The 10,817-nt window shown below is 38.8% G+C and overlaps 1 pseudogene; it reads left to right on the top strand.

Annotated features, from left to right (window-relative positions):
* Positions 1-244: 244 nt before the first annotated feature.
* LOC110540761 (bile salt sulfotransferase 2-like) overlaps positions 245-10,817 on the top strand; it is a 34,023-nt pseudogene continuing 23,450 nt past the window's right edge.

The raw sequence follows: 10,817 nt of genomic DNA, 5'->3' as shown, positions 1-10,817 counted from the left end.
ATGAACTCAGGCTCACAAATGCTGCAAAAATGAACTCTACATAAGTGCAAAATTGCTTAATTCAGTGACCTTTGACTTCAGATTATAATATTGATTTCTTATCAATAGGTAGTTTCATAAGAAACTAGGCACTATTAATGATTTTTTTTGCCTGCATTATAAATTTTACCTCTCAGTGTTGGCTATGAGCTGTATAGGTCGCAAAGGCTTTAATCCTAATAGCACATACAAAGATCTCTTTACCATGTCTGACTACATTTGGTTTCTATACCTGCCATAAGGTATAAAAAAGAAGTCAGAGAAGAGATTCGCAGTAAGTTTCTGGTAAGAGAAGACACAATCATTCTGACTTACCCCAAGTCAGGTAAGGACCATCATTGAGAATGATTTTGAATTGTATGAGAAAAAGTCAAGGCTTGCATTCCCATTCATTTGGGTGATGAGCAAGGTGCTCTATATAACTGTTGTGAAAAAACTTTGTAGGCATGAAGAGCTGAGCATGAGAGTCTCTAGTCTGGCTTACATGTGGACAGAGGTGATCAGCTAAAAGACCAGAGCAATGACAGCAGAAACTGATGCAGAATCCGGCATTGTTCTCTCTGTGTGTAGGGAAGAGGGAGATTTCTGAGAAAAAAAATAGCATGAAGAGATAAAAGCATGGATGTGAGAATATGTAGGAGAAGACAGTGTCAGGTAGAAGAGTTACCTTGGACTTTGTCCAGGTAGTGGAAAGAGACCGAAAATAAAGAAACTTGTAAGAAGTAGGAAATAGTAAGATCTGGAGAGGACAGGAACTCCACAAGGAGAGCAACAGAACCAGAAATTTGAACACAGGGGTCTTCCCAGAGACTCATATTCCAACCAAGTAACATGCATGGAGATAACCTAGAACCCCTGCACAGATGTAGCCCATGGCAGTTCAGTGTCCAAGTGGGTTACATAATAATGGGAAGAAGGACTGCCTCTGATTGGCCTGATCTTTGCTCACCTCCCCCAGAGGGGGAAGCAGCCTTACCAGGCCACAGAAGATGACAATGCAGCCACTCCTGATGAGATCTGATAGACTAAGATCAGAAGGAAGGAGAGGAGGACCTCCCCTATCAGTGAACTTGGGGAGGGGCATGCGTGAAGAAGGAGGAGGGAGGGTGAGATCAAGAGGAGGAGGGAGGGGCTTATGGTGGGATACAAAGTGAATAAAGTGTAATTAATAAAAAAATAAAAAAAAATAAAAAAAAAGAAACAAAAAAGTATCATAATGGCTTAGAGGGTGGTGTTTGCTGGATGGAAGAAGCACTGTACATTGTTTAAGTATTAGGCTTCTCATATTGAAAGACCAATGACATGGAAAAACCAAAGGCTGTGGGAACACAGGAAGAAATTCTGTCAACAGCCCAGAGAAGGAAGCTAGAGAAACGTCCACTGACAAAAGAGCACACAAACACAAATCCAAGTGTGTATGTGGTAAATACACACAAGGAGATTTATTCAACTTAAAAAGAAGTATCGAGTCACACACTGAAGCATGGCTGTATGCCAATAGCACTGTATTAAATTAAATGAGCCAATCTCAAAGGACAGATGCTATGACCTCATCTCTGAGAAATACCTGGGATAGTCAAATTCATTACAACAGAATATAGAATGATGTTGGCGCAGGGCTGAAGGGATATTCTGTAGGTAGTTGGTATTTATTTGGGTTATACAATTTTAGTTTTTCAAGATGAAGCCTTGAGAACGTGCTGAATGAATATACTTTGTACTTACACCCTGTGGACCTTGTGAACACTGCAGGTCTGTGTGCTTAAAACAGCATCACTGTAAATTGTATGTTGTATATTCTGGTTGAGGCTTTTTCACTAGTTCTCTTCAAATGAGTGATGATCATTTGTTCAGATACAAACTGGTTGAGATTGTCTGCTTGATTCAGACCGAAGGGGATAAGAATGGAGACAATCTGTGCCCATCTGGGACGGCTCACCATGGGTAGAAAATGAAATGGGATATCATAAATTAATCAATAAGGAGGGACCACGATTCATCAGCTCCCACCTGCCCATCCATCTTTTTTGCAAGTCTATCTTCACTTCCAAGCCCAAGGTCAGTGTCTAGTGGTTAAGATTTTTTTGACCAAATGCTTTTTGAACAATTCAGTCTTGGCAGTCCCTGGAGATCTTGCTGAAATGCACTCTGATTGTGTAGGTTAGGGGAGGTGAAGCTGGGATTCTTATGCACTGGGGGATGCTGATGTGTCCCCTCCTCAGACTATATTAGAACACCAGGATGTCCAACACTATATAGTGATCCTGGGCAGATTTTTGAGGAAAAGTGAATTATCACACTGGAGCATTCAGGAACTACATATACAGGTCAAGCAGAGGTTAAACAATAGTGTACCATGGATATTACTGTGTTATTGTAGTCAAAGTTGATTAGTCAGTCTTAATTCTACAAATACCCCATGTCCTGTGGGTGAATCACCCAAGGCAAAGTTGTTCATAAGGGAAGCAGACTGACCAGGCACTGATGCTCTAATCATGGAGATGGTTCAAAAATCATTTATACCCACAGAGTATTACAGTGTCTAGCTGTCAATTAAGATCAGTAGCCACAGGAATCTCCCTTGTAACTGATAGAGGATCACCAGAAGGGATAAGAGATATCAAGATTCTAATCTATCATAGCTCCTAGTTAGTAAGAAAGTTCTCTGGATTCCTTCCACATTGGGATTTAAAAATACTTTATTCTTGAACAACAGAGACAAACACCGAAAAACATTCTCTATGAAAAATGTTACAATGAAGTTGTTACCATTCATCTATATACATTTGTCTTCTGGATTTTGGCTTTGGGTAATGAAGCATAAATATGAGTTCCAGAAAAATTTGTAGAAAATATAATGTTCCTTTTTATGAAAAAATTATTACTTTATAATTTATTTTTCTTATATTTTGAGATAATAATTAAAATATAGTCACATATGTCATCTTCCCTTTCTTCCTTCCCTCCAAACCTATCCATATACCCATCTTTTCTCTCTTTCAAATTTATGTTTTTTTTCATTAATTCATGTTACATATATACATATATATGTATCTACATATTCCAAAATACTTCAGTCCAACGTTCTCAGTCAGTACTATGTTACTTGTACGTATATTTTAAGGGCTGGGCATTTGGTATTGCATAACCAATTATTATTGTGATCTTTAGAACTGTTGAAACAGTCTGTTTTTTTTTATTTTTATGCTATTAATGACCTTAGTCATTTGGCTATTACATTTTTGAAAATCAAATAAAATTATAAAAATATTACAACCATAATTTTCGCACTTACACATATGTTTTGTCCAAATAAAAATAAATGTTTTTTAGAAAGCCCATAAATTTTTGCTTGACATTTCATATAAATTGGGCCATTTAAAAGGTGAGGAATGTATGTATTAACTCTCATTTATGTTTTTCCATTTAAGATGATCTATCTCATCAGAAATCCCAGAGATATTCTTGTATCTGGTTATTTTTTCTGTAGTAAGACAAACCTTATTAAGATTCCAGGCTCTCTGGGAACTTTGAATGGTTCCTCAAGGGAAACAGTGAATGTTCTGAGATACATAGGATTTGGAAGAAACTTAGAGATGCTTTTTTTTTTTTTTTTTTTTTTAAATCAAGGTGAGATAAGTTTAGGCTGGCCTTGAACAAGAGATAACCTTGAAGCTCAGATCCTCCTTCAGCTACCTCCTGAGTTCTGGGACTACAAGAACCTACTGCCATGCTGTATTCATTTGATGCTGGGGCTCAAACACACAATTTCATGTGTGTTATCTAGCTTTGCTACATGACTGGTCTTTTAGTATCTTCTGTATTTTCACTTGGCTCTATCTTATCCTTCTACATTCAACCAATCTGTGGGCCCAAGACTCATCACCAGTTTGAAGCTGATTAAGTCCACCACAGACAGGGCACAGCCACAGCCTGCCCCACATGGCACACCATCTTGGCACCATTTGTAATATCTAGTCTTTCTACAACTAATGTATGCTATTGACATTTGTGGTGGATTGAATATGAAATGCCCTGCATAGCTCCCACATTTAAACACTTGGTTCCTAGTTGGTTGCCCTTTTTCATAATGGTTATGAAAAACCATTATGAAAGGCACAGCCTTGCTGGAGGAAATATTCTATTCAAAATGGCTATGAGAAGTTAAACCCTTAAGCCTCTTTTAGATTACTCCCTCTACTCCCTGCTTGTAGATGAGGAAATGAAATCTCAGCTTCCTGTTTCTGCCTCTACTCCCTGCTTGTAGATGAGGAGATGAAATCTCAGCTTCCTGTTTCTGTAGCCCTGCCTGCCACTTGCTGCCATTGCCTCATTTCCCCCATTTGATTCTTATCCCTATAGAATCATAAGCCAAGAATAAGCTCTCTTTTCCTTAAGTTGCCTTTGTTTATGGTGTGTCATCACAGCAATAGAAAAATGACAAATGCTATTTTCTTACTACAGTGCTTCTCATTTGTGGATTTTCTTATTCTTCTCGTCATTGGCTTCCAATGATGACCATTCACCTGACTATCCACCATTTTCTTAAGATATCTTTCCAGATATTATAAATCCTAATTTATTATTTGTCAGAACATATTTTCATAGACACATGGAGGGAATTCTTTATGCTTTGTTTTTATTTAACGTTTATTGAAATATATTAATTATATGTAATAAAGGTTTCAATATGACAGTTTCTACATGTTTGCAGGTATTTTGATTGCAATAATAACCCAGTAAACTCTGTTCTGTTCCAACTCTTGCTGATATTTTTCCTCTTTCCAACTAGCTTTCTTTTCTACTTTCAGGTCCTTTTTTCTTCATGTGTGTGTTTTTGACTCACTGAATACCAGTGGGTTTGCTTATTAGAACAAAAGAAAGGAGTCATTTGCAGGAACATCAGTACCTTACCAGTAGCTATTCTATTGAAAAAAATCTCCCTCCACTAGCAACCACAGACAGCCTATAGATCCTAGAAGGAAAGAGTATCAAATTCCTGCCTCCCTAACTGCTGTTAACTGCCTATAAATATTCAGGGAAAGGGCATGGGTTTGGTAACACCTCCTTTCTCCTAGATGGAATATGGAAGGGCCCAGTTTTTGTTTTTGTTTTTTGTTTTGTTTTGTTTTGTTTTGTTTTTGTAGGCCTTGATTACTAATCATAGCTACTGTGAGTTTAAGAGCACTGTGGCCATGTATGTCTAGAAGAAAATTCTCTACACTATTCCATCTTTAGGCTCTTACATCATCCCATAACTTCTTCCTTGATGATTCCTAAGCCTGTATTGGGAGATGTAGATGTATCATTTAGGCTGAGCACTGAAAGAACACTTATTCTCAGCACTTTGTCTAGTTTTGAGTCTCTGAAATTATGATAGCCTACTACAAGAAAAACCTTTTTTGACCAAGTTGACAGCAGATATATATAAGGGGAAACATGGTTATTTACAAAACAGTTTGATGTGCACATCAGGCCCATTTAGCAGATGAGCAGTGATAGCTTCTGTACTAGGACTTATTTCTTAGACAGCATGGGCATTTGACCATTTTGACTCCACCAGATGTGAATTCTTCTCAATGACACTCAGAAAATTACTATTTACCCCTGAAACACAATTGCCATTACTGACCAATGAGCATATCTTGTAAGGCTGGTTGAAGAATAGATCACCATGTCCACAGCTGAGTAAAACTTCATATGACAATCTCGCACAAGCAGCCTGCAAAACACCTTCTAGTACTATGAGGGCTATTCAGCAAGAAGGCATACTCCAACCCTTTCCCAGCTTGCTTTCTTTATGCCCTGTAACAAGAATATGGGGGTGTCATTAGCAATAGGGTTATCTCATTCAGAATGATCTTTCCTAATTCCATCAATTTGTCTGTAATTTTCATGATTTCCTTATTTTTAATAGCTGAGTAGAGGACCAAAACAGTCCTGATTGAAACTGATAGGCTAGGGTCAGACAGTGGAGGAGGAGGACTTCTCCAGTCACTATACTAGGAAAGAGGGATAGGAGAGGAAGAGGAAGGAAGGGAGGAGATGAGGAAGGGGGCTATAACTGGGATACAAAGTGAATAAATTGTAAAAAAAAATAATAAAATAAGATGTTTTTAAAAAGAAAAAAGAAGGATTACTACATCATGAAGGCAAGGTGACAGATTTAGGATAATCCAACAAGAACAAAGATAAAATAATAAAATGATAAAATTGAGAAGTTCAAGTAATCCATCACTCCATGAAAAAACTACACCTAAATTTCACAGATATAAAAACATTTTAAAATTATTTTCTATAGTTAGGAAAAGAGATGTTGTGTTGCTTAGTTTTACTGTCAACTAGACATAACCTATAACCACCTTGGAAGAGAGTCTTAATTGAGGATTCATGTAAATGACACTGGCATGTGGGTGTGTCTTTGAAAGATTGTCCTGATTGTTAATTGGTGATGTAGAAAGATGAAGTACATGTGGCAGCACTATTCCTTACTCAAGGCAGGGGGAAAGGCGGATGCATAGTATACAGGAGTAAAAATATAAGGGAGGGGAAAGGTAGGTGAAGGCAAGAAAGCAACAGCCTACATATTTATTCTTTTTCTGCTCTTGACTGTTAATGTAATGCTTTAACTCCCTACCAGGACTTCTCTTCAATAATAAAATGTAACCTGGTGTTGTAAACAAAATAAACCAATTTTTCTTTAGAATAACTGCATTTTTTTTTTAGAATAGAGCCAATTCTAGCAGGCATTTAGGTCACTGCATAGACAAGACCAGAAAAAAAGATGAAGATATGAAAGGTTTATATGTTAAAAATGAATTCATGATCACCAGTTCAGCTCTCTATAACAAACTGAAAAGAAAACCAAATGTATCCATAAAGTCACAAAAAAAAGCATAAGTTAACTTCAGCAGTCAACTTGATACAACCTAGTGTCATCTTAGAATCTCAGCTGAGATATTGTACCCATCAGATTGGCTTGTGGCTATGTATTAGGGTGATTGTCTTGACTGATGATTGAGGTAGTAGGACCACAGCATAGGAAGATGGGTCCAGGCTGCATAAGAAAATTAACCAAGGATGTTGAACATTTCTTTAATTGTTTCTCTGCCATTCAATATTCCTCTATTGAGAATTCTCAGTTTAGCTCTGTACTCCATTTTTTTTAATTGGATTACTTGATTTGTTGCTGTTTAACTTCTTGAGTTCTTTCCATATACTGGATGTTAGTCCTCTGTCAGATATAGGGTTGGTGAAGATCCTTTCCCAATCTGTATGCAGTTGTTTTGTTCTGACGACAGTGTCCTTTGCTTTACAGAAGCTTTTCAGTTTCATGAGGTCCCATTTATTGATTGTTGCTCTTAGCCTGTGCTGTTGGTGTTCTGTTCAGGAAGTTGTCTCCTGTGCCAATGAGTTCAAGGCTTTTCCCAACTTTTTCTTCTAACAGGTTTAGTGTGTCTGGTTTTATATTGAGGTCTTTGATCCACTTGGACTTTAGTTTTGTGGAGGGTGATAAGTATAGATCTATTTGCATTTTTTCTACATGTAGACAGCCAGTTAGACCAGCACCGTTTGTTGAAGATGGTGTCTGTTTTCCATTGAATGATTTCGGCATCTCTGTCAAAAACCAGGTGTCCATAAGTGTGTGGATTTATGTCAGGGTCTTCTATTCGATTCCATTGATCCACCAGTCTGTTGCTATGACTTGTTGCTCTATAATACAATTTGAGATCAGGGATGGAGATACCTCCTGAAGATCTTTTACTGTAGAGAATTGTTTTAGCAATTCTGGGTTTCTTCTTGTTCCATATGAAGGTGAGAAATGCAAATCAAAATGAACTTAAGATTTCACCTTAACCCATCAGAATGGCTAAGATCAAGAACTCAAGAGACAACACATGCTGGAGAGGTTGTGGAGAAAGGGGAACCCTCCTCCACTGCTGATGGGAATGTAAACTTGTACAACCACTCTGGAAATCAATCTGGCGCTTCCTCAGACAACTAGGAATAGCGCTTCCTCAAGATCCAACTATACCACTCCTAGGCATATACCGAAAGGAAGCTCAAGTGTACAATAAGGACATTTGCTCAGCCATGTTTGTAGCAGCCTCATTTGTAATAGCCAGAACCTGGAAACAGCCCATATGCCCCTCCGTGGAGGAATGGATACAGAAATTGTGGTACAGCCACACAATGGAATATTACTCAGCAATGAAAAATAAGGAAATCATGAAATTTGCAGGTAAATGGTGGGAAATGGAAAGGATCATCCTGAGTGAGCTGTCCCAGAAACAGAAAGTATATATATACTTCATCTTTTTTTCTGGTCTTGTCAATGCAGTGACCTAAATGCCTGCTAGAATTGGCTCTATTCTAAAAAAAAAAAAAAAAAAAATGCAGTTATTCTAAAGAAAAATTGGTTTATTTTGTTTACAACACCAGGTTACATTTTATTATTGAAGAGAAGTCCTGGTAGGGAGTTAAAGCATTACATTAACAGTATTATACTCACTCATATAGTCATGTAATATAGGATAAACCTACTAAAATCTGTACATCTAAAGAAACTAATCAAGAGGCAGGACTCTGACTACAATGCTCAATCCCCATCCTGAAAGGCAAAGAGGAAGGACATCAGAAGAAGAACAGAGGGAACAAGTCAGGAGCGTGACACAAAGGACCTCTGAAAAGTTCTGCTGTGCAGACTATCAGTGCAGATGCTGAGACTTACCTTTGGGCAGAGTGCACAGAATCTTAGGAAAGAAGTGGGAAACAGTAAGATCTGGAGAGGACAGGAACTCCTCAAGGAGAGCAACAGAACCAAAAATCTGAGCACAGGGGTCTTTCCTGAGACTGATACTCCAACAAAGGACCATGCATGGAGATAATCTAAGACCCCTGCACAGATGTAGCCCATGGCAGTTCAGTATCCAAGTGGGTTCCATAGTAATGGGAAGAGGGACTGCCTATGACATGAACTGATTGGCCTGCTCTTTAATTACCTTCCCCTGAGGGGGAAGCAGCATCACCAGGCCACAGAAGAAGACAATGCAGCCACTCTTGATGAGGCCTAATTGACTAGGATCAGAAGAAAAGAAAAGAAGACCTCCCCTATCAGTGGACTTGGGGAGAGGCATGCATGCAGAGGGTAGAGGAAGGAAGGGATTGGGGCGGGAGAAGGGAGGGAACCACAGGGAGGTTACAAAGTGAATAAAGCGTAATTAATAAAGACTTAACAACAACAAAAAAAAGAAAACTAACCAGGAATGAGACAGTGAGTTGATTAGCAAGCTGATTTTTTAAATAATTTTTATATAAATTACAGGTTATTTATTTTGCATCCCAGTTGTAGCCCCTTCCCTGCCAATCCCATCTTCCTTCCCTCATCTTCTCCCTGCCCCTCTCTAAAACCACTGATAGGGGCGGTCCTCCTCCCCTTCCATCTGACCCTAGTTAATCAGGTCTCATCAGGACTGGCTGCAAAGTCCTCCTCTGTGGCCTAGCAAGGCTGCTCTTCCCTCGGGGGGGAGGGGTGTATGTGTCAAAAAGCCAGCCACTAAGTTCATGTCACAGACAGTCTGTGTTCCCCTTACTACAGAAACCCACTTGGATGCTGAGCTGCTATTGGCTATGTCTGAGCAGGGGTTCTAGGTTATATCCATGCATGATCCTTGTTGAAGAATCAGTCTCAGAAAAGACCCCTGTGCCCAGATATATTTAGTCCTTGTGGCACCCCTGATCTCTCCAGGTCTTACTAACTCCCCCTTATTTCATATGATTCCCTGCACTCTGCCCTAGGTTTGGTTATGAGTCCTAGCATCTGCTCTGATACACTGCTAGGTAGAGTCTTTCTGAGGCCCTCTATGGTTCCTTTCCTGTTTCTTGTTTTCTCCTACTTCTAATATCCATCCCATTTGTCTTCCTAAGTGAGGATTGATCATCTTACCCTGGGACCTCCTTCTGTTTAGCTTCTTTAAGTGTACAGATTTTAATATGTTTATTCTATCATATAGGTCTAGTATTCACTTATAAGTGAGTATATACCGTGTATGTCTTTCTGCTTCAGGGATACCACACTCAGGATGATCTTTTCTAGATCCCACCATTTTCCTGCAAATTTCATGATTTCTTTTTTTTTTTTTTTTTAAATTGCTGGGTAGTATTCCATTGTGTAAATGTACCAGTTTCTGTATCCATTCCACCACTGAGGGATGTCTGCGTTGTTTCCAGGTCTGGCTATTGCGAATAAAGCTGCTACAAACATGGTTGAACAAATGTCCTTGTTGTGTATTTGAGCATATTTTGGATATATGCCTAGGAGTGGAATAGCTGGATTTTGAGGAAGCACTAGAGGAATATAGAATGGCAGAGAAACACTTAAAGAACCGTTCAATGTCCTTAGCCATCAGGGAGATGCAAATCAAAATGACCCTGAGATGTCACCTTACACCCATCAGGATGGCTAAGATCAAAATCTCAAGTGACAACACATGCTGGAGAGTTTGTGGAGAAAGTCAAATGCTCCTCCATTGCTGGTGGGAATGTAAACTTGTACAACCACTTTGGAAATCAATCTGGTGCTTTCTCAGACAATTAGCAAGCTGATTTGTAAACTGTGTTTTTTTGCCTCGATTCCTTCTCAAGATACTGCCCAAGACTCTCTGATCAGGAGAATATGACCTGAAAATGTAAGCCACATAAATACTCTCTTCTTCCTAAGTTGCTTATTGTGGGAATGTTTTTAGAGAAACCATAAACCAAACTAGACCAACACTTAA

The sequence above is a fragment of the Meriones unguiculatus genome, chromosome 6, assembly GCF_030254825.1.
Source record: "Meriones unguiculatus strain TT.TT164.6M chromosome 6, Bangor_MerUng_6.1, whole genome shotgun sequence".
In the NCBI taxonomy this organism is placed as follows: domain Eukaryota; kingdom Metazoa; phylum Chordata; class Mammalia; order Rodentia; family Muridae; genus Meriones; species Meriones unguiculatus.
This window is presented reverse-complemented; position numbering and strand designations above follow the sequence as displayed.